A 23,055-nucleotide genomic window follows, 5' to 3' on the forward strand; every position below is an offset into this window, starting at 1 on the left:
CCTCGGTGGCCCGACCTGGCTCACACTGGGTTGTTGCAATGTTAGATGAGATAAGGTCACACAGGGAAGCCAAGGATGGCCAGTGAACTCACCCCTTGCTGTCCACGAGGGTCACATTGCCCTGGCTTGTCAAACACCCACATGCTGGAATAGTCCTGCCAGGCCAGTGGGCTCTGAGCCTGGGCTGGGCTCCAGCCTTGAAGATGGCCCTGACACAGAAACACACACACACTTCAGTGCTTCAGGCCAGGAGGTGGCAAGGCCCCAGCTGGTGAGCAGGTCCTGGTCATAAGTCTCACTCGCCAATCACTTGTTTGGAAGCTGGCAAGCTATTTCCCATAAATACTAAAGAGATAAGGTGCTCATGCTAGCCCAAAAGGGCTGATTTAACCCATAACTCAACATGGCCACATTTGCAAGGAAAAGTAGGAGCAATGTATTTAGTAAAGATTTACCTGGCACCGAATTTAAGGAAGCCTGCTAGCTTCTTTAATAAAGTAATACCCTGATCCTCCCACTCTGGATGGAGGAGGGAGAATCGCCCCAAGGGCTGGAGCCATTTGAGCTCCAGCCCAGTTCTTGCCCTGAGATCCATTTTCACCTTGGGAATCTGACTGGTCACTGCTGACTGGTCACCGGTGCGGTATAATTGCACCGCTGGGGCCTCAGGGTGCTGCTTCCCAGACCACTTGGACTCAGCTTGGGGACGGACAGACCCTGGCCTTCATGCTGCACAGCAGTGCGCGCCTTCAGTTTGAGGATGGCATTTAAGAATCAAACTCAGAGGGCTTCCCTGGTGGTGCAGTGGTTAAGAATCCACCTGCCAATGCAGGGTACACAGGTTCGAGTCCTGGTCCAGGAAGATCCCACATGCCGCGGAAAAACTAAGCCGGCATGCCACAACTACTGAAGCCCACGCACCTACAGCCCACGCTCCGCAACAAGAGAAGCCACCTCAATGAGCGGCCCGTGCACCGCAACAAAGAGTAGCCCCTGCTCGCTGCAACTAGAGAAAACCCGCGTGCAGCAACGAAGACCCAACGCAACTAAAAATAAATAAAATAAATTTATTAAAAAAAAAAAGAATCAAACTCAGAGAGTAACTTCTAGGGGCTGCTAGATGTGGCTGCCCTCAGGCCCTTCTCCATGGGTTGCCGGCTACCTCTGCTCCCCCAGGCAGAGGTCTGCATATTCCACAACCTGAGAAAAAGTCCTCAGCACATCTGAACTCCGTGGAGGCAAGGCCCATGACAAGAGGGCAGAGAGGGAAGAAACAGGATGTCCTGCGATGACCCGAATTTGTAATGACCATTTGCTTACATGGGTACATCCCCTTACCATAGAGTGAGGCCTCAGAAAGTCATAATAAGTCTACCTCAGCACAAAATACACACATACTCTGTGCATGTGTATCTGTGTGTGGTGGTGGTGGTGATGGTGGTGGTGATGGTTGCAATGGCTTTCTCACACCAACTATGTGTCACGTATTGATTAGACACTGCGAGATTAAAAGTAGTCAAATAAGAAAATGTTTCTGTCCTTGGGAAACTCCCAAACCAGTGGGAGGAGAAAGGTACACATCTAACTACCTACAGCAGTATCTCTGAACTTGGGGGTATTGAGCATGACACAGGTCAAACACGTCTGCAAAGCAGGCTCTGGTCTCTCACACCCTCTGTCCTGACTGTGGAGGAGACAGGCCGAAGGGGCCCCCCCGCTGTGACAGTCAGCCCAGCATAGGCGAGGTGCCACCCCTTGGATGGGAGCCGTGGAAATAATCCCGGACAGCAGCCAGTCTTCAGAGCCTTTCTCTTGGGCAAGTCATTTAGCCAATCAGAAATTAAACCCTGTTATCTGGAAAAAAAGGTGGTCCTGTGCAGGCCACATCCAGAAGATGCTTTGAGAAGACGGCACAACAGATAAGGAAGTACTGGGACAACTGTACCAGGCAATGGTAGGGAGGATGGTTCTCAGCCCTCCTCTCTCAAATCCCTCTTTTTCTTCCTCCCAGTGGGAGGGCTCTGGCTCCTGGGCTCACAGAGGTCCAAGGGGCACTGATTCAAACCCATGGGGAGAGGAGAGGGCTCGGGATAGGCTGGACCCAGGCCCACACGGCTGAGGAAGTGCAGAGGGCAGGAGGGTCGGGAAGAGACCAGAACCAGTGCTTGACTAGGTCCTCTTCAACCCAAGCAAGCTAATCAAACCCAAACATCTGCTCCATTCCACACAGCGAGGGAAACGCACCCACAGTAGAGCCCCTGGCGTTACTGAAAGCCCTGCAATACTGGGGCTGAAGAGGATGTGGGATCTTAAACCAGATGCTGTTCTTCCCCCACAAAAGGTCACTATTTTGAAAATCTCACTCTTGAGGAGGATGTTTCTAAACCGAGAATGCCACCAGTGCCTGGCCCTTCACCACGCAGGGACCAAGCGAGGAAGGGCCAGGGACGCCCACACCTCCTGCCAGGGCCTCTCCGGCCCCCACCTCTGATGTTACCCCTCAGGGCAGATGCTCCACAGCCTGGGAAACACAGCTGCTCTGAGGGGGACCAAAGCTACAGAACAGCCCAAGCTGCCAATTAAAAGGAGGGAAGGCTGCTTCCTCCTTGCGCAGCTCCAGCAGCTCACGTCCTGGCTTCCAGCACCAGACAAGTCACCTCTGGAGAGAGCTGCCCCCCCGGCACTCAGCCTCACCAAGACCTGGTGCATGCCAGGGAACATTCCGTCTGCTGGAAGGAAGGTCTGGGGAGTTCAGCTCTGGCAGCCAGGCCGGTCCAGCCCCCAAGACAGGGTCCTGTGGCACCTCTTCAAAGACCTCAAGCAGAGATCATGAATTCCCGTCTTTGATCCAGAAATTGTTCCTCACGCTTTAGCTAAATCCCTCTGCCCTAGGGAGGGCTGAATAATGCTCCTCCCCAAAGAGAGCCACATACCCATCCCTGGACCCATGAACGTTACCATCTACGGCAAAGGGAACCCGTAGACTTTTTTTTTTAACATCTTTATTGGAGTATAATTGCGTTTACAATGGTGTGTTAGTTTCTGCTTTATAACAAAGTGAATCAGCTATACATATACATACATCCCCATATCTCCTCCCTCTTGCATCTTCCCCCCACCCTCCCTATCCCATCCCTCTAGGTGGTCACAAAGCACAAGCTGATCTCCCTGTGCTATGCGGCTGCTTCCCACTAGCTATCTATTTTACATTGGGTAGTGTATATATGTCCATGCCACTCTCTCACTTCGTCCCAGCTCACCCTTCCCCCTCCCTGTGTCCTCAAGTCCATTCTCTACATCTGTGTCTTTATTCCTGTCCTGCCTCTACGTTCTTCAGAACGTGTTTTTTTTTTTTTTTTAGATTCCATATATATGTGTTTGCATACGGTATTTTTCTCTTTCTGACTTACTTCACTCTGTATGACAGACTCTAGGTCCATCCACCTCACTACAAATAACTCAATTTCGTTTCTTTTTATGGCTGAGTAATATTCCATTGTATATATGTGCCACATCTTCTTTATCCATTCATCTGTCGGTGGACACTTAGGCTGCTTCCATGTCCTGGCTATTGTAAATAGAGCTGCAATAAACATTGTGGTACAGGACTCCTTTTTTTTTTTTTTGCGGTACGCAGGCCTCTCACTGTTGTGGCCTCCCCCGTTGCGGAGCACAGGCTCCGGATGCGCAGGCTCAGTGGCCACAGCTCACGGGCTCAGCCGCTCCGCGGCATGTGGGATCTTCCCGGACCGGGGCACGAACCCACGTCCCCTGTATCGGCAGGTAGACTCTCAACCACTGCGCCACCAGGGAAGCCCTACACATAATCTTTTAAATAATAAGTACTTCCATTGACACAAATCCTATTACAATGAAAGGTGCTCTTGCTACTTCCATGATGTCCTTTACTGTTCCACTCTCATTATTCTTTTTTTTTTTAACATCTTTATTGGAGTATAATTGCTTTACAATGGTGTGTTAGTTTCTGCTTTATAACAAAGTGAGTCAGTTATACATATACATACGTTCCCATATCTCTTCCCTCTTGCGTCTCCCTCCCTCCCACCCTCCCTATCCCACCCCGTGTGTATATATATACACTACCAAACATAAAATAGATAGCTAGTGGGAAGCAGCTGCATGGCACAGGGAGATCAGCTCGGTGCTTTGTGACCACTCTCATCATTCTTTAGGGCCATTTCCCCTTCTAGATTGGGAGCTCCTTGGGGGCAGGGAACAGCGTTTTCTTCATGATTCTGACCAGCTAACAGCAGAGGGCCCAGATCGCATATAGCCCTTAATGTTTGTTGGGGGAATGAATCAAATTGTTTCTAAGCTCCAGGCACTGTCCTTTATTTAAGATTCTATCTATGAGATGCAAAAAGACAAACGAAAAACAACTGGACCACAATTACAGAACACAATCCCTTAGTGTCACCATAAGGCAATTTAAGTTTTGGCCTACCTGGGCTGTGATCATATTAAATCAAGAGAACATGTGATGGGGGAACTTGGTATGTTTCATTGATATGAAAACAGAATGTGACTGGAAGGACAATGAAGGTAGAGTCTTCTAGAAATGTGAGCCCAGATGACACTCCTAGGGAGAGGTGGACCACATTTATATGCTGGAGGGCTCCAAGAAATATACGTTGAAGGCCAGAAGGCTTGGAATATTCCACATGTGTCCCTGAAGATAGTGAGCCAACCTGGGAGCAGGGGCAGGGAGCTAAGAGAAGACCAAGCACAGGGCGTGGGGCCACAAGGACCCAGGCAGCCTGAGCAGACAGGGCCTTCCAAAGCTGGCAAAGGCCTTGGCCTGATGAGGCAAGCGGCGGGGGCGGGGTGGGCAGGGATGGAAGGGGCTCTGACAAATTAGACTTTGAGGAATATCCTCATGCCTGGTGGACTTTTGAGTTCCCTAATTAGGGCACAGGGGAATGGAGCGATCCGCACAAAGTCAGAGTTGGTTAGCGGAGAGAGAGGCTGTACCAGATCTCCAGGCCCTGGGGACTGTTCTCTTATTCAATGAAGCAAGTGTGCATGTAAGTGAGTTTACTGAGCATATGTCCCTTCTGGAGCTTCCGGTGTCTCCCCTGGCCCTGCCTTTGCATCTGCTCCCATCTCCCCTCACTTGGGACGCCTCCCAGGCCTTCCTCTAGCCGCTCCTCTTTCTCACTAAAAAGGCCCAGTTCCAAGAAACTTTCTGAAATTCTTCCCTGAAGTCTCCAACCCACACTCCTCTGCTCTAACTCCTACTATGCCTTTGGGCTCTTGGCTCATCCAGCTCTTTTCTCAAATTTCTGCTGTCAAACACAACAGCACTCGATTTTATACTTGGCTTTTTCATGTCTTATTCAACACCATATCCCCACTGCCTGGACACTCAAACTAAGGTTGAACAACGAATGAAAGAATGAAGGTTTCATCGCTTACAGTTTGTCTCTGGCTGAGGACAGGAACTGCCTGATGCTTCCTTTACCCTCCTTTCAAAGTTCTAAATAAAAATTTGATGACGGAGTTACACTGTGTACCAAACAGAAACATTTAATAGTAATACTATATCTAGTACACTGTGGTCTGGCGTTTGCTGTTGGGCTACATTTTCAACTGGATGACATCAACCTAATAAGGTCTAAATTTATTCAGCTATATTGGGATATAATTTAAGACAATTTATCAGCAGATAATTTTCTAAATAATTACAATGAGAGTGTCTAACACTTTAAAGCAAAAGATGCGCCCTCAATATTAAACAGGCTACACAAATGCTTTCTGACATTTCATTTGTATATAAAGCAGAGTGGAAAACTCACTTTACATGAGTAAGATTATTCATACTCTGCTAAGTTCTACCTAAAAAGTGACAACAGTTTAAGGGTGAAACTCCTCTGCTATTGGGTTGTGAGCTCCTCGCGAAAGAGACTGAGCACTCGTTCTGTCCCTCTCGAATTTGTCCTTCCCTGTACTGTGCCCCTGCCCTCACCCAGAAATAGGACCAGGTGGGCTTCCCCGATGGCGCAGTGGTTAAAAATCCGCCTGCCAATGCAGGGGATAAGGGTTAAAGCCCCGGTCTGGGAAGATCCCACATGTCTCAGAGCAACTAAGCCTGTGCGCCACAACTACTGAGCCCATGTGCCACAACTACTGAAGCCCATGCGCCTAGAGCCCGTGCTCCGCAACAAGAGAAGCCACCGCAGTGAGAAGCCCATGCACCGCAACAAAGAGTAGGCCCTGCTCCCTGCAATTAGAGAAAGCCCATGCACAACAACGAAGACCCAACGCAGCCAAAAATAAATAAATAAATAAAATTTATATATATATATATATATATATATATATAAAAGAAATAGGACCAGGTGATAACTTGGTAAGTGCCTGCTGAACAAATGAATGAACAGACAAATGAATGTGTGTGCTACCCAGTCAAATAAATGTTCTGTCCTTTTCACACAAGGCAGTGGGCGTCGGCACAGGGTCACTGGGAACCTCGCCATACCCAGGACCCTAGAAAGATGTAATGAGGTTGGAGAAGAATTATGGTATCTCAGTGGGATAGAAAGAAGCAGGATGCCCAGGTACATCCAGACTTTGCCTGTGACTTGTGGTACCCAGAATGTGGATGCCTCCTCTCTGGGCCTCAGTTTCTCTAACTCTGACCTCATTTAACATCACCTGTCCTCCCGCCTTCCTGTCAGAATAGTTGTGCAGAACAAAGTAGTTTAACGGGAAAGTACTCTGTACACTATAAGGCACTATATTAATTTTTTAGGGCTGTCATATGAAAGTACTACCGGCTGGGTGGCTTAACACAAAAGAAATGTATTGTCTCACAGGTTTGCAGGCTAGGAGTCTGAATTCAAGGTGCTGGCGGGGACATGTGCCCTCTGAAACCTGCAGGGGATCCTTTGCCTCTTCTAGCTTCTGGGGTTTGCTGGCAAGCCCTGGCGCTCCTTGGCTTGTAGACGCATCACCCCAGTCTCTGCTTCTATCCATCACACGGCCATTTTCTTCCTGTGTGTCTCCGTCTCTGGGTTTCTTCTCCTTTTCTTATAAGGACACAAGTCACACTGCATTAAGGGCCCACTCTACTCCAGTGTGACCTCACCTTAACTAGTTACATTTGCAACGACCCTATTTCCAAATAAGGTCACATTCTGAGGAACTGGGGGTTAGGACTGCAACATATCTTTTGGCGGGACACAATTTAATCCACAACAAACACCATGTGAATAAAAGCACCACATTTAAAAACCACTGACGTAATGTTAAACTAGGTAATTTGGACTAATCCTCCTGCTGAGAACGAGAAAAGCTGGAACAATATTTTAAAAGTTCTGCTTGAGGTTATGGAGAATTAGCAGGCAGTGAAGAACGGAGCCAAGACTTCGGAGAAGAGAGAAATCCAGAGAGGTGAGCCTGGCATTTGGGGCTGCTCTTCCTCTAAGAACGCCTGCCACTTTTGGAAGAATTAGTTAAGAGGCTGAAAAGCTGAGCATCACTCTGGACAGCTCGTGAAACCAGAGAAACAAAAATTGGAGTCCAATCCCCAAAGTGCTACACGCTATGAGTAAAGATGAACAAAAGGCAGACTGGTCCTCTCGGAGGCAGAGCTCTCTCAGTCTCTGGAACTGGCTTACAGTGACAACAGACAGCAGGTGCTCCAGGGGCCTGGCAGAGGAAAGAGTACTTCTCCCTAAAGGAAGAGAACATCCTCCAAGGCCTCCAGTTATTTCTGTAAATTTTCATCTTTGATGTCTGGCGTGCAATCAAAACTAACCAGGTATATGAAGATATAAGACAATGTGAATGGATTCCAAGTTAAAAAACAGGCAATAGAAACAAACTCAGAAGGGCTAAAAATAAAGGTGTTATCAGATGCAGAATTTAAAAAAAAGACACTTAATATGGTCAAAGAGTTGAAAGATGAAATTGAAAAGTTTCTCTGAGAATTAGAAACAAAACAAAAAGAACACATAGAAATTCTGGAACTTAAAAATAAAATAACTAAAATTAAGAATTCAATAGGTGGGTTTAACAGCAGCTTAAACACAGCTTGAAAAGAAAATTAGTGAACTAAATGATAGGGCAGAAGAAAATATCTAGTTTGAAACTCAGAGAGACAAAAGGATAGAAAAGAAAGATGAGAGCATTAGAGATACACAGGGATGTAACAAGAAGGATTAACAGGGCTTCCCTGGTGGCACAGTGGTTGAGAGTCCGCCTGCCGATGCAGGGGACGCGGGTTTGTGTCCCGGTCCAGGAGAATCCCACATGACATGGAACGGCTGGGCCCGTGAGCCATGGCCGCTGAGCCTGCGCTCCGCGACGGGAGGGGCCACAACGGTGAGAGGCCCATGTACAGCAAAAAAAAAAAAAAAAAAAAAAAGAAGGATTAACAGGTATGTAATCAGAGTCACAGGAGAGAAGAGAGAGAATTGGGCCAAAGAAATAACAGCCAAGAATTTTCAAAACTGAAGAAAGACATCAAGCACAGATCCAAGTTCTTAAATGAGCCCCACACGAGATAAATAAAAAGAAAACTATACCTAGGCATATTATAGTAAATCGCTGTGCACCAAAGACAAAATGAAAATCTTAAAAGCAGACAGAGGGGAAAAAGACAGATGGGCATCAAAGGAGGAGCAATAAGATGGACTTTAGATTTCTTAATGAAAATACTGAAAGCCAAAAGACTCTGGAATATTGTCAAAGTACTGAAAGAAAATATTCAAATGTTTAAAGAACAAATACACCAATCTTAAGCCAACCCTTAACAAAGAAGTAATATCAATCCCACACAGATCCTTCTAGAGAACAAAAAAGATGGCACGTCTCGATTCATTTTATGAGACTAATCAAACCATGACATAAACATCTGGCAAAGACATTACAAAAGAGTAAAACTACAGGCAATCCTTGTCATGAGCACAGATGTAAACATCCTGAATAAAATATCAGCAAAATGAATCCAGCAATGTATAAAAAAATGATAATACAGTACATCACAAACAAATGGGCTTAATAACACAGGAGTGCAATTCATCACATTAACAGTATAAAGGGGAAAATCATATCAGTAGATTCAGAAAAATAATCTTATGAAATTCAACATCTATTTATGATAAAACTCCTTGCAAACTAGGACAAGATAGAGACTTCCTGAATCTGATAAGTGGTATTTATAAATAACTATAGCACTCTCATCATACTTGATGGTGAAATGCTGAAAGCTTCCTGCTGAGATCAAGGACCAGGCAAAGAGGCCTGAATCACCACCTCTACTCAACATGATACTGGAAAAGAAAAGGTAAAGAAAGAGGGAAAACATTCCATTCACAGATATTTTGACTGTGTGCATAGATAATCCAAAAGAATCTTCAGATAAATTTCTACCATCAACAATTAGTTGGGAGATAACAAGGTTGGTCTGAAAATATCATATTTCATAACACTAAAAATAAACACTTAGAAAAGGAAAAAAAATTCAAAGTTATAATTTACACTAACATCCAAATACAAAATATCTAGAAATAAACAGAAAGATATGCAAGACCTGTATGTAGAAAATTCTAAAATGTGATTTGAAGAAATTTTTAAAGTTCATAAAAGATGGAGGGACATACCATGTTCATGGTTTTGAAGATTCAGTATTGTAAAGATGTCAATTCTCCCCAAACTGGTCTACAGATTCCATGCAGTCTCAATGAAAACCATAGCAGTTCTTGTTTGTTCATTTTGTAAAAACCGGAAACAGATCACCTGATTCTAAGATTTATATGGAAATGCAAAAAACCAATAACAGACTTGCTCCACTAGTTACTGAAACTTACTACTGAGCAACAGTAAGTAAGAAAATGTAATTCTGGCAAAAGAATAGACAAACAGACCAATGTAACAGAATAGAAAGCCCAGAAACAGTCTCAGGCACATATATGTTCACACGCGGAGAGACCAATGTTGCCAGATTCCTGGAACAACAGCCCTACTCTCGAGTAATCCTGGGCAAGGCTCTCCCCTCCTCTGGATCTCAGTTTCTTCATCTATAACATCTACAATTTGGACTAGGTCACAAAATTCTGATTTGAAATAAACAGATTAATATGCATTTCCAGTTAGCAGGGTGTCCCCAGGTCTTACTTCCACCTGAAAGCAAGACAATCTGCTATGAAACCACTCCCCCTCTGCTTTCCAGGAAAAAGGAAAAAGCAGTGCCTTATGCCCTGTGTCCTGCCACCTACAGATTTTATTCCAAAATATTCTGGTCAGTTGAATATAAAAGAGTATAGCCTGCTGAGTCTTGCAGTGTTTGCTCGTTTAGGAGGCATACAAGGTAGCAGATGAATGGGTAGACCTTGGTTTTAAAATACTGCTTTTCATTTATACACGTATCAAAGTTTCTAATCAAACTATTTAAGCTCTTTGAGCCTCAGTTATCCTTATCTGTGAAAGGACAGTTATGGTGAGGATTACACTGAATAATGCTTGTAAAGCACTTAGGAGAGTGTCTAGCGCACAGTAAGCATTTCATAAATGAAAGTTGAAAATATACTGGGGCTGGGTGTTGCGGCTGTGGTGGTGATGAAGACAGGATGACAGAAATAATAAACTAGACATGTGAGGATTTACCACAGTGTCTAAAGTATGGTTAATGCTCAATAAATATGTGTGGTATGGGGAAGTTATGAATTTCCTGGACTCTCACAAACTCTTGCTTATAGTGTCAGACTCCCTCTGAAATGATAACTAGATTACTAATAATTTCTGCCTCCCATTACTACCGAAGACTTGGCTTGCTACCATGTCCCCAGCGCGCGCGCGCGCGCACACACACACACACACACACACACACACACACACACACACAGCCTCAGTTAACATGTTTCCCTTTTTTCCCATCCTGAGATTCTGAGGGCCCCTCTGCCTCGTGTGGTCAACTTGTACCTGGGGAACCTGCAGCCTGGCTAACGCCTATTTGATTTAATGAGGGTCTACCTTACCCAGAGACAATACAAAACTGCCTAAAAAGGAAATATTTCAAAACCAACAAGCTGGGTACTACAAAGACTTATTCCAGAACTTACACTCTGGCCTGAAAACATCTGCCTGGAAGGGAGGAACGGACAAGGCTGACGCCAGAAGGGGCTGCAGCTCTCTCGGTCCTTCCTTCGCAGCTGGGAAAGTCAGAGCACCTCTGGACCCAGCCACCCAAGATACCATAAATCAAGGAGCTTTGAAAGTCTAACCTATAATTAACTGAAGGGGTTTTCCTAATGGCAGATTTTTTTCTTTTTTTTTTTTGTGGTACGCGGGCCTCTCACTGTTGTGGCCTCTCCCGTTGCAGAGCACAGGCTCCGGACGCGCAGGCTCAGCGGCCATGGCTCACGGGCCCAGCCGCTCCGCGGCATGTGGGGTCTTCCCGGACCGGGGCATGAACCCGTGTCCCCTGCATCGGCAGGCGGACTCTCAACCACTGCACCACCAGGGAAGCCCATAATGGCAGTTTTTGATTTGTCAGCTTATCAGACTCTTGTTCCTCCCTCTCTCTGTAGAGAGGGTTCCACCTGCCACCCAGGTGTTTGGACAGCTTCCTGATGCCTGCTGCTACCCCGCCTCTTCTCTCTCCCAGGAAGAGAATCTGAAACCTATCTTGGAAATCCACTAAAATGTTTTTAAAAAACATTTTTCTCCAGTGAAATCCCTGTTACTTGTGAAAGGTTATTCTGGTTGGGTGTTCAGTGAAATGAGAAAGAGCTCACCTGCACCTCTGGGTAAAGAACAGCTCATCATTCCTCCACCCCTCAGCCTCTGTGTTCCAGCCACACAGCAATACTTCCCTCCCGGGTCCTCCCTCCCGGATCTTGCTGAGTGACAAGAGGGAACTCATCACTCTGCGTTGTCTCAGGTCTGAAGTTCCCGATGCCCTGCAAATTGCTACCGAAAGCTGTGATCATCCCAATTTCTCAAACCCAAAGAGGACTACACTCTGACTTAACATTCAGTCATCTCAACAAAGCAGATGTAGAAAAGCAAAGGTGACAGCTGCTGTAACCCCCTCTGGGGCTCACCCTTTGTTTGATTTCCTAAGTACAGCAATTAACCAAGTCAGTCTTCTATGATAAACTGTTTTGAAAGAAGCAAGAGTATTAAGTGATTTAAATTACCGACATACTCACTGTAAGCTCTGCATCGTCCTAGCACCTTGAGAGATACCGGACAACAACGTCATCCAACAAACCCCTATTTACAGCCATAAAGCAGGGCAGAGGCCTAGACTTAGCACACATGGCAGGAGGCTTGACCTTGGAAGCACAGGAGATTGAGAAGGGCTGTAACCCACCATCTCACCTCCCCCAGACATCGGGGCCCGCATTCACAAGCAGTGAGCTCACACCTCTCCCATCAGCCCCTGGCCCCCACCCTGTGAAACAGAGAAATTCAGCCTCTGTGTGTTTCCCTGAGACAAAGGGACATCTACTTCAGCAGGAAGCAAACTTTTTCCATAGGAATACAGCCCTGAATTTTAAAAAATCAAAGCCAATAAGAATAAAATATTTATAATAATTTACAACTACTCTTTTAGGAATATGTCTTCTATAGATGCATATTCTTCATAAACACCATCTACTTCTAATGAACTGAGAAAGCTCACAAAATTACCTTTAAATTGAGTTTCCAGATCTTTGACAAAAAGTATGCAGGCTAGCCTCTCAGAATCATAGATTCAAACGGAGTTTAGCAAAGAAAATCTCAGGACCCTGTGCTAACTACTGTAAGGTTACCATGTGGTGTAGAATTCTGTTAATACTTAACTCACACTACCTCATTCAATCCTTGCAACAACCCTATGATGTAGTTATTATTATCCTCCCATTTTCTGGATGAGGAAGCTGCAGCACAGAGAGGTTAAGTCACTTGCCAACTGTCTCATACAGAGCTAGTAAGTGGTGGAGACGGGATCTGAATCCAGGCAGTCTGGCTCCCGTGTTCATGTCTTAACCGTTCTTCCCAGAATGTGAAGAGACTGGGAGTGGGTGATACTTCCCTTTGTGGGCAACAAAAGTTTAAAGTTTAATCAGCTTACATTTAAAATCCATTAGTGTTTAATTCATGGGCACCAGGGTCCCAAATTCCCAACTACGGTAACTTGTCATCCCCTTCTTACCTCCCCACACATGAGACGTAGCACCTCAGCCCTGCTCAAGATCACACAGCCCCACAATCACCATCACAGAAACCCTGCTGGAAAGGGCCAGACTCTTTCACTACAAGAGGAGTTCAAGAACTGAGGTTACCCATCCCGGCCTAGTTCTTTCCCTCCCGCTGCTGACTGAAGGAACACCACCACACCAGGAAAAACAAGAAGGTGGTTAGCAGATACGCCAGAACAACAACTCTACTGTTCCCAGCAACTGGCGAGAAAAGCATGGCCGTGGGCAGTGTTGGGCGAGAGCTTCAGTGTGGTCCTCCTAACCTGCTCAGTTCTAGAGGGCAAGGGCTGGAAGGGGACCCATGCTTACTGGGCTCCCACTGTGCCAGTGTTTGTTCATGACCTTGGTCCACACCTGGAAAGTGGGCATGGTAATTTCCTGGCATAAATGAAGGCAGTGAGGCTCAGAGAGCCTGACTGGTTTGCTCAGCCAGGACATCACAGGCAGGGATTGGAATCTGGCTTTGTCTACCTTCCAAGGCCTCAACTGGATGCATTTTTACATCCTGCCATGCTGTAAAAATTCTTCCCCAGATTTAACCAACAGGGTATCCTGATTTTTATTTAGCCAACAAAATAAATAAAAACACCAGTGAATCAGTATCAGTTTCTTAAAAATTTTTTTTCTATGTAAAACTTCAAAAATTTTAAAGGGCAAACAAAACAGTTGCAAAATTGTGATAAAGATTAAATATTGGGTAAAGGCTACATACAAATTAAAAAGAACAGCCCAAGATCACCCCCAAACCACACACTACTATATATAAAATAATCAACAAGGACCTACTGTATAGCACAGGGAACTCTGTAATAACCTATATGGGTAAAGAATTCTGGGGCTCCCCTGGAGGCGCAGTGGTTGGGAGTCTGCCTGCCGATGCAGGGGACGTGGGTTCGTGCCCCGGTCTGGGAAGGTCCCACATGCCGCGGAGCGGCTTGGCCCGTGGGCCATGGCTGCTGAGCCTGCGCGTCCGGAGCCTGTGCTCCGCAGCGGGAGAGGCCACAGCAGAGAGAGGCCTGCGTACCGCAAAAAAAAAAAAAAAAAAAAAAAGAATTCTGTAATTTCCTATATGGGTAAAGAATATTCTGTAATTCTGAATACATGTATGTGTATAACTGAATCACTTTGCTGTACACCTGAAACTAACACAACATTGTAAATCAACTATACTCCAATAAAATTTTTAAAAAACTAAAAAAAAAGATCACCCCCCAATAGTAATATATAAACAGAAATACAAACTTGGAAAAATTTCAACCTCACAATCAAATAAAATGCAATCAGTGTATTTAAGCTATTAAATTGGCAATTAAGAACTTATAAAACATAATGCTGGTACAGGAACATGCTATTGGAAGTGTAAATTACTACTATCATTTCGGAAAGCAATTTAGTAATTTGTACCAAGAGTCATAGATGCTTTTGTTCACTCCTTCACCCAGTAATTCCATGTCCTGAGTCTATCCAAAGGGATTCATTTAAAATATGAAGAAGTTTTATGCAGCATGGATACCTTCTTTCTGCATTACTTACAAGTGGAGGATACGTGGAAAGCAGCTTAAATGTCATTCTGATAAGTGTTGTGATATTTAGTTAATAAAACATTACTGTCATTAAAAATAATGTAACAGAGTCTATGTAGCAAAATGGAAAAATACTATCAAACGTAATATTGAGGACAGAATAACTGGAATAAGGATGAAAAATAATGTAATTTATGTAACATGTGATTATGTAGACACGTGATTATCACTTTGGCAAAAAACTTGCCCATGACATGACAAAAGGAAACATACCAAAAAGAGAAAAGTGGGCATACAGTTCAAAATATTGTATTCAGTCTCTTCTGATAGGTTCACATGCATTTGCCCCATCGTCCACTTTCCATGAGGCACTTTTTAAACAAAAGAGAACCACAGGTAGGGTGGTACTCTTGTCTGCTGTGATAGACATTAGCCCGCTTGGCAGGCATTGCCAGGGGGTGAGTTTCCAGAAGGGAGCATGAAGGGTGGCTCACAGCATCCCTTCTTTCATGTGGTTTGTGGGCAGCGTCTGTGCTGTGTTTGCGTTCTGACCCTACAAAGGTTACTTCTGATCCAGTAACTAGTTGTGGTTTAGAGGCTACACTGAGGGCTACGGGGGAAGACCATGCAAACTGAACTGTAAAAGCTTTTTAAAGTTTCTTTTAAAACTTAAAAGAACAAAAAAAACAACTGAGGACTGTCTGCGTTTTCGTCTGTCTTGCACCTCAGGAGCAGAGGGTTCCCTGCATCACATGCAGTAGTTCTGGGCACAAGATTAACGTGGTCCAGGTGAAAGCTCTGGATTTCTCTGTGTGTGTGCTTTTCTCCCTGTAGCCCGATTCCATCTCCCTCACCCCACAGGCAAACTGTCGAATGTGCTTGAGGTGTATCTTTATGTTTGCTCACAAGATGTGCTATGGGTTTTCCTGTGTGCCTATTTTTAACTTATGGAAATATTGGTTTGTGTATCTCATTTTAATTTTCCACTGAGCACTATGTTCTTAAGATCTCTCACACTGCCGTGTGCACAATTCCCAACTGCTGTGTAAGCAACACAGTGAGGTGTGTCTCCACCAGGGCATTTTGTGCTATGCCCTCTCCCGGCCCATCGCTCCTTCACCCCTTTTCTCCTTCCTCCACTCCCCCACTGGTCTGCACATGGTATGGCACAATATCCACAGTGCCAAGTGAGTAGGATGGAAGTTCTTTAAGTGCCTTGATTACTTTTCTTTTTTTAAAAATTTTTTGGCTGCGCCTCACGGCATGCCAGATCTTCGTTCCCTACCAGGCACCTGCACCCCCTACAGTGGAAGCGCTGAGTCTTAACCACTGGACTGCCAGGGAAGTCCTACCTTTATTACTTTTTTAAAGAGAAAACTGCACTTGACATTTGTAGTTTTCAAGAGTGTATTTTTCTTGTATGTCAAGAACTCTCGGTGGTAACTTTAATCATTAAGAATAGATAAATAGGGCTTCCCTGGTGGCGCAGTGGTTGGGAGTCCGCCTGCCGATGCAGGGGACACGGGCTCGAGCCACGGTCCGAGAGGCTCCCGCATGCCGCGGAGCGGCTGGGCACGTGAGCCATGGCCACTGGGCCTGCGCGTCCGGAGCCTGTGCTCCGCAACGGGAGAGGCCGCAGCAGTGAGAGGCCCGCGTACCGCAAGAAAAAATAAATAAATAAATAGGGGGCTTCCCTGGTAGCGCAGTGATTACGACTCCGCCTGCTGATGCAGGGGACACGGGTTCGAGCCCTGGTCCGGGAAGATCCCACATGCAGCGGAGCAACTAAGCCCGTGCGCCAGAACTACTGAGCCTGTGCTCTTAAGAGCCCGCGAGCCACAGCTACTGAAGCCCGTGTGCCTATAGCCCATGCTCCGCAACAAGAGAAGCCACAGCAATAAGAAGCCTGCGCACCGCAACAAAGAGTAGCCCCTGCTCACCGCAACTAGCGAAAGCCCGTGCGCAGCAACAGACCCAATGCAGCCAAAAAAAAAAAGAAAAAAGAATAGGTAAATTAAAAAAGTATACTCTTAATTTCTCTTATCCTCTCTTAGACCTAGTTTGAAGTGGCTTCTTTGAGAAGGGCCACAGGTGGCTGCCTAAGACCCTCGAGGTCTGGATCTGAATTCCAGAGATGGCCGGAGGCTGCCGCAGCGCTTTGATGGCATGATCCTGTAACCTGGTATCTCTGAGGTCAAGCTTTGATCCTGAAACTGACACTCTGGGAGCCACGTATGTCTCTATGAGCGCATACAGCAGGAAAGCATGAAAGGAAGCAGGTTTAGCTGGGACAGGAGCAGGGGGAATGTCCCCACGGAGCTCTGTGCCCTGCCTGTGACCCCATCACAATAAAAGCTGTTTCTGACGGCAACTCTCTTTAGTCTGCACGGACTCCTTCCTCTGCGCCTCATAACATTCGTGTGTGGGCCAGGGATGGGGCAATCAGCTCTGGACTAGGAGGGAAGAGGCCAAGGCTCCGAGGGTGAGGTGACCTGCTCAAAGTCACAGGGCAGAGAGGGATGGGAGTGACAGTCCAGCCTCCATTGGTGTGATCACCCCTTACCCTCTCCCCTCCACCACAGGGGGACAGCACACCTGCCCACTCTTTGGAAATCGGGGCTCGGACAGTCTGTGTCTGCCAAGGCCCTGGTGATCCTTGTCCTAGTGACTCTGTGCTCTGGGGATCACATTTCTACCAGTCCCTCCCTCCCATGATCCTGGTGAACCAGGCAGGGAGGCACCAATGAAAAACGGGAACCCCAAAGGGCCAGCTCCCCCTTGCTTGCAGGCATCTTTTTTCTGAGCTGGAAAAGATCTTAGGAACCATATCCGCCAGGGTTCTGGCAGGAAACAGATGGCACTCTCAAACTGGGTAATCTGAGGAGAGTTTAATAAAGGGACCATTTATAGAGGGGCGAGCAGGGGGTAGGGGAACCACAGCGCAGCGTTCTGGGACCAGTAACAGTGCCACATTTACACGCCAGGACCACAGGGGTGAGGGAGGAGAGGCTACTGGAACCTTAGACAAAGTGCCCTGTGGAGAGCACTGCCGACCAGGGGCCCAGAGCTGGTGATGCCTCAGGGAGAAGCCAGGAGAATCAATACTTGGGCCTCACACACCCCCACCCCATTCCCAGCGCCCTCCACCCACCCCTCTCATCTCCTGTCGGTTCTCCCCACCGGGTAAAGAGCACAATAGGGGGCAGGAAGCCAGGAGCCCATTCACACAGTCCCTACGGTCAGCTTCCAGAGCTCAGGGCAGGGCACAGAAGGGTGAAGAGTGGATCTGAGGGGCAAACAGAAAACATCCACCCAGCCACCTAGCTTGAAAGGGATTGTGCCCCTGGGGGAAAGGCCTGGCCCAGAAAATCAAAGGATGAGTTGCAGGGCTGGGCGGGGCACTCGATCCTTCAGCACCATCGGTCCACACTCCTCAGCTCTCCATTTGACCTGAGGGTTCCTTTTGCTATTAGGAGGTGTTTGTTTCTCATGTATGGATGGTGTATTCCAAAGCTACCCCTACTCTGTATAGTCTACACTCCCCCAGAGCGACTCCTCAGACACCTACTAGGTTCATACCTACACCTCTGACCCAGAGTCAGGGCTCCCACAATTTAAAGGGACCAGCTCAGAATAAACACCTTGCAGCCGGTGCAGGCACGCAAACACAAAGGGGTGAGGAAAACAGGCCTGCGGTTCTGCAGTGAAGTCCAGCTGAGGCACAAGGAGGGAAGAGGAAAGTCCTGCATCCAACCCCCCATCCAGAGAGCCAGCACCTGCCCTCCGTGAACCGGCAGAGCACCTCCCACTCTACACACATACAGAAATAGCTGTGCATTGACCCGTGAGTCGCCCAGGCCTGGAAAAATCCTCCAGGATATTTTAAAAATCACATGTTCTTCCAAGCCTTTTTAAACTCGACTGAAGAACTGGCTGGCTAAAAAAAGAGCGAATTATTGAAATGCTTTTGGTAGGCATTATCTGAGCTACAAATTCAAAACAAAAGATCAAAATGTTATTTGACTCTCAGTTTCCTTATATATTCCATAAACCTTGCCCCCTTTATGAAATAAGACAGGCCTCTCAATTCTCTGGATAACAGACTTATCTCCAGAAAACCAGGAGAAGACTATCAATGATACTCTTAATATCTCATGAAGATATTAGCATGGCAGCTCTATAACTACGAAATTAAAAACACCAGAGGACCCTTGTTTGGCCTCCAAATTTTTATATTCATTCATTCCATCTCTAAATGTTTTTTGAGTCCCTAAGTTTGGAGCTGTGGGCAGAACAAAGTGTAACAAGACTCAGAGAGGCAGAGGGGGGCCAAATCACAAAAGAAGGTTCTCCCACCTTCTCCTTTTTCTTGTAGGCAGCGAGCATGGAGCTGAAAGCTTCCAGAGGCATAATTAGAGTGCATCGTGTTTTGGCAAGTTATGCCAGAAAGAGGTACAGGATGCTGATGGTGAGCCCTAGACACAGGAGGCCTGCTTAGGAGGCTGCTGCAATACCGCAGGCAGGATGTGAGGATGGGCAGAAAACCGCTTTCCCAGACCAGAGACGTAGGAAAGGAAGGAGCAGAGATTGGAACCACGTCTGCGTGTTGCAGCAGGGAGGTTTGCCGTGGACGTGTGGGATGGAAAGGGACTCATGGCCATGGACATGTTTTCTCCACGAGAAGGAGGCGGTGCAGAGAGCTGCAGCCTGAGCGCGCAGACGAGGGTGAGCTGGGCCATCCCCGGGGCCCAGTCTCGAGCCCACTGTGCACTAGGTGCTGACTCTTGGGAGCCTGGGGTGCAGCAGTGCTCTGGGCGGGGAGCTGGAAGGGCGCCTCCCGCCCCTGATGGGCTCCCTGGCTTCCATCTCTATCCCCAGGGGTCACTGCTCCTGAGAGCCGGTTCTCCCTCTGCACAGCGTGTCATGCTGTGAGGAACTCTCTCAGCTTGCGTCAGTTTAGGACCTGGGGTCCTCCACTCACTGCTGCGGGTCCTTTCCTCTGAAGCCTGATAGAGGGTCCCACCCCTTCTTCTCCTGGTGTCTGAAAGGGACCAAGTGAGAACCCTCCCCCAAAGGGAATTAGTACTCATCAGCCAAAAAAAGAACCATAACGAGCTTGGCTCTGCTCAGCAATCTGCCTTTCTTCTCTGCTTAAAAAGCAAATGTCACATAACCAAGTTCAAAGTTTCAGTGAAGGGCTGGTCTGCTGGCAGGTCCAACAGGCAGCCAGCCCACGAAGCCAACTCCATTCTGTAGAATTCTTCAGGTTGAGGAGATTGACTACACGGCCCTCCAGCCCTGGGCAGGCTGAAGGAGAGCTCCTGAGGCCACAAGAGCATGTGGTGGGGACCTGGGGAGGAAGGCAGTGCCATTCAGTGACTTTCTGTTTCAACCGCTAGAGCCCTGGCATAAGCTGCTTGAATAAACCAGTTACCTAGTGGCAGTGGCAGCGGGAGTGGCAGGCCGGCTTGGGGACCGGCCAGAAGCAACTGCACGTGGACTGGGCAGGGGCTGGCCCCTCAGTGCAGCACTGTGGCCCACTGGAGCTTCTCTGGGCCAGAGCACGAACGCAGGGTGGAGGAGAGAAGGGGGACTCCTGGGCTTCTGTCCAAGAGGCCGCGAGCCGGTGCCACGAGGCCGGAGCAGGGCCCCAGTTGAGAGCTGTCTGGTGGGAGTGTGACATACCTTTGCCTTCTGTTCACCTGGACAGCCTTGTGATAACTCTTGTGATAACAGGGCCTCCTGGCCTGATTCTTGCCTTTGACCCTCGGGGCCCAGGTGTGCGAGCTCTCCCTGCATCCAGAATCACACAGACAACCTAAAAGCGCTACTGAGGAGACAGAGGAGGCTTATTCATCCCCCCTCCCCCCGGCCCCTTCCCAGATCCCTGAACTCGGTGCTCCTGTCCTGTGTTGCCAAACAACTCTGCCCCCTCCGTGCCCCCACCTCCAAAGGCGGTCTCACACCTCAGGGTTCAAAGTTGTTTTGCAGCAGCGGCAGCTGTAATAACAGCCACAAGCAGGCCTCTGGAGTGAGTCATGGCTTCAAAGAATGTGCCTACACATTCCCTCATTCGTCCTGACAACTGGCCCTCACCTCTCAGCAGCCTGGGACGTGGCTAAAGGCGTCTTCCTCACAGAACACAAGGGTCTCCCCAGGGATGCCGGCAATGAGACCAGCCACCTTTCCCTGGGCTCTCTCCTCTGCCCTGAAGTCAGTATGCAGGGGCCCTGGCTGTCTCTCCAAGAGCCAGATGACAGGAAGCTCACCCCCATCTCAAACAGTCTCCAACAAAAACTGAGGCCCACCCGGGGGATGGTGTTTTCTGGAGCACAACTCACATGGACTCAACGTGCATGACGCCCCGAGAGCTGTGCAGTCCTGTGCCCTGAGACTCCCCGAGGCAACGGGTCGCAGAGGACGTGGGCTCCACCAGCACCTGCCCCAGCCACAGGGCTCTCTCTGTTGAGGAAAGAAGCCACAGTGTGTCCTGTGGCTAAAGGGTGATGAGTGACCACTGGGATAGGAAGCCTCTGCCTGACCACAATGCTCCTCACCGAGGGGTTACTGACTCACCCCGGACACCGTCTCTTTTGGGGAGTCTGAATGTGAGATGCAGCCATGGCAGCAGAGGTGACAGTTGGCTTGAGTCAGTAGAGTGAGGAGTAGAAGGAAGAGAAAGAGGGCAAAGAGGCCAGCTTTCCAAGCCAGGAAGAATCGCGGGGTGTGGCAGGGAGCCATGGATGCCCGATTCAAAGTGATGGCAGGACAGCTCGTGCCCAGAGCTCCTGGTACCTCCCGGACAGCAAGGTGCCAGAGGGCCTGCTGGGAAGCACAGAGACCCACGGGGAATGGACTGTGTGTTGCTGGGACCCATGTCTGGGTCTCCCCATCCCTGGGGATCTCCCAAGCCCTAAGGCAAACCGGGGATACCTCTAGTGAGTTGAAAGAGCCTGACTAGACTAGGGAGGTGGAACCACTGAGCCTCAGAGAGATGAAGTGACTTGCTGATACGGATGCTGATGGCTGCTGACCCATCAAACATTCCTTGTCTCCCTTGCTAACCGAACCCTGATTTCTGTAGGGAGGGCAATGTGTCCAGCTAAACCTTCTCCCACAGAGTCCCTTACAGCCAGGTGGCCCTGTTCTGGCCAATGAGACATAAGCTGAGCGTTTCCAAAAAAGCTTTTGCTTTCCTGATCCAGGGGCTGCCCCACTTTCTCCCTTTCTGCTTCTTCCTGCCTCAGATGCAGCCATCTCACAACCATGAGGACAAAAGCCACAAGGCGGGGATAGTGCAGATGGGAAGATAAGAGAGTGGGTCCCTGAAGACACCGCATGAGCCTGGGGTTGGCTCCCTCCAGAATTCTCATAATGTCGGAAAAATAACTACCTACTTGTCTAAGGCACTCTCGGTTGGGTTTTCTGATCTTTGCAGCTGAATGCATTCCTAAGAGCTGCACCTGTCTGAGTCACAGAGCTGCTGGTCAGTGGGGCAGCCAGGACCCTAACCAGGTCTGTGAGACCCTGAGCCTGCCTTGCTTATTTTCACTAGGAGACACTACCGTCTGCTCTCAGAACAGGAGGTCTGCAAATTAACAAGTTGCTGTATGTAGAGCACCTGAAGCATCATAGCAAATGCCCAATAAATATTAGCCACTGTTAGAACCATTATTATTAGGTCCAGTAGGCTCCAAGCCACTTAAAGCTCCTCTGTTTCAGACCTAAGACCATAGCCTCATGGGACCAAGAAAGCGGTGTCTCTCTTTCTGAGGAAAAGAGAGTGAGGAAGGGCTAGGTCCTTTGGCCTCACAGGGCTACTGGGAGCAGAGTATTTGTCCACTGGGATGGACTCCCATCCCCAGAGCCTGCCTGTCCCCAGGAAGAGCAGCACAAACACATAGTGACCCCTGCCATGATCAGCGGATCTGAGGACTCCCTCTCTGGTCCTTCAATCTGGATGCACAGAAAGCCAGACAGAGGCCCTGTGGAGGGGTCTGAACAGGTTTAGTTTGGGCCACCAGGCACCCTTGCAAACTCACGTATTTCTCCACCTTCCCCAGACATAGAAGTGTGTCTCCTGAAACCTGGATATTCCCACTTTTACAAAAGAACACTGGAAACAATCTAAATGTCTAATAGTGAGATACTATTAAAATGATGCTGTGTGGGCTTCCCTGGTGGCACAGTGGTTGAGAGTCCGCCTGCCGATGCAGGGGGCGCGGGTTCGTGCCCTGGTCCGGGAGGATCCCACGTGCCGCGGAGAGGCTGGGCCCGTGAGCCATGGCCGCTGAGCCTGCGTGTCCGGAGCCTGTGCTCTG

At 48.0% G+C, this 23,055-nt stretch overlaps 1 protein-coding gene across 1 annotated transcript in view; it reads right to left on the reverse strand.

The window, feature by feature from the left end:
• CTDSPL (CTD small phosphatase like) overlaps positions 1 to 23,055 on the reverse strand; it is a 126,088-nt gene that overhangs the window by 58,349 nt on the left and 44,684 nt on the right.

The sequence above is a fragment of the Lagenorhynchus albirostris genome, chromosome 10 (genome assembly GCF_949774975.1).
Source record: "Lagenorhynchus albirostris chromosome 10, mLagAlb1.1, whole genome shotgun sequence".
NCBI lineage: Eukaryota > Metazoa > Chordata > Mammalia > Artiodactyla > Delphinidae > Lagenorhynchus > Lagenorhynchus albirostris.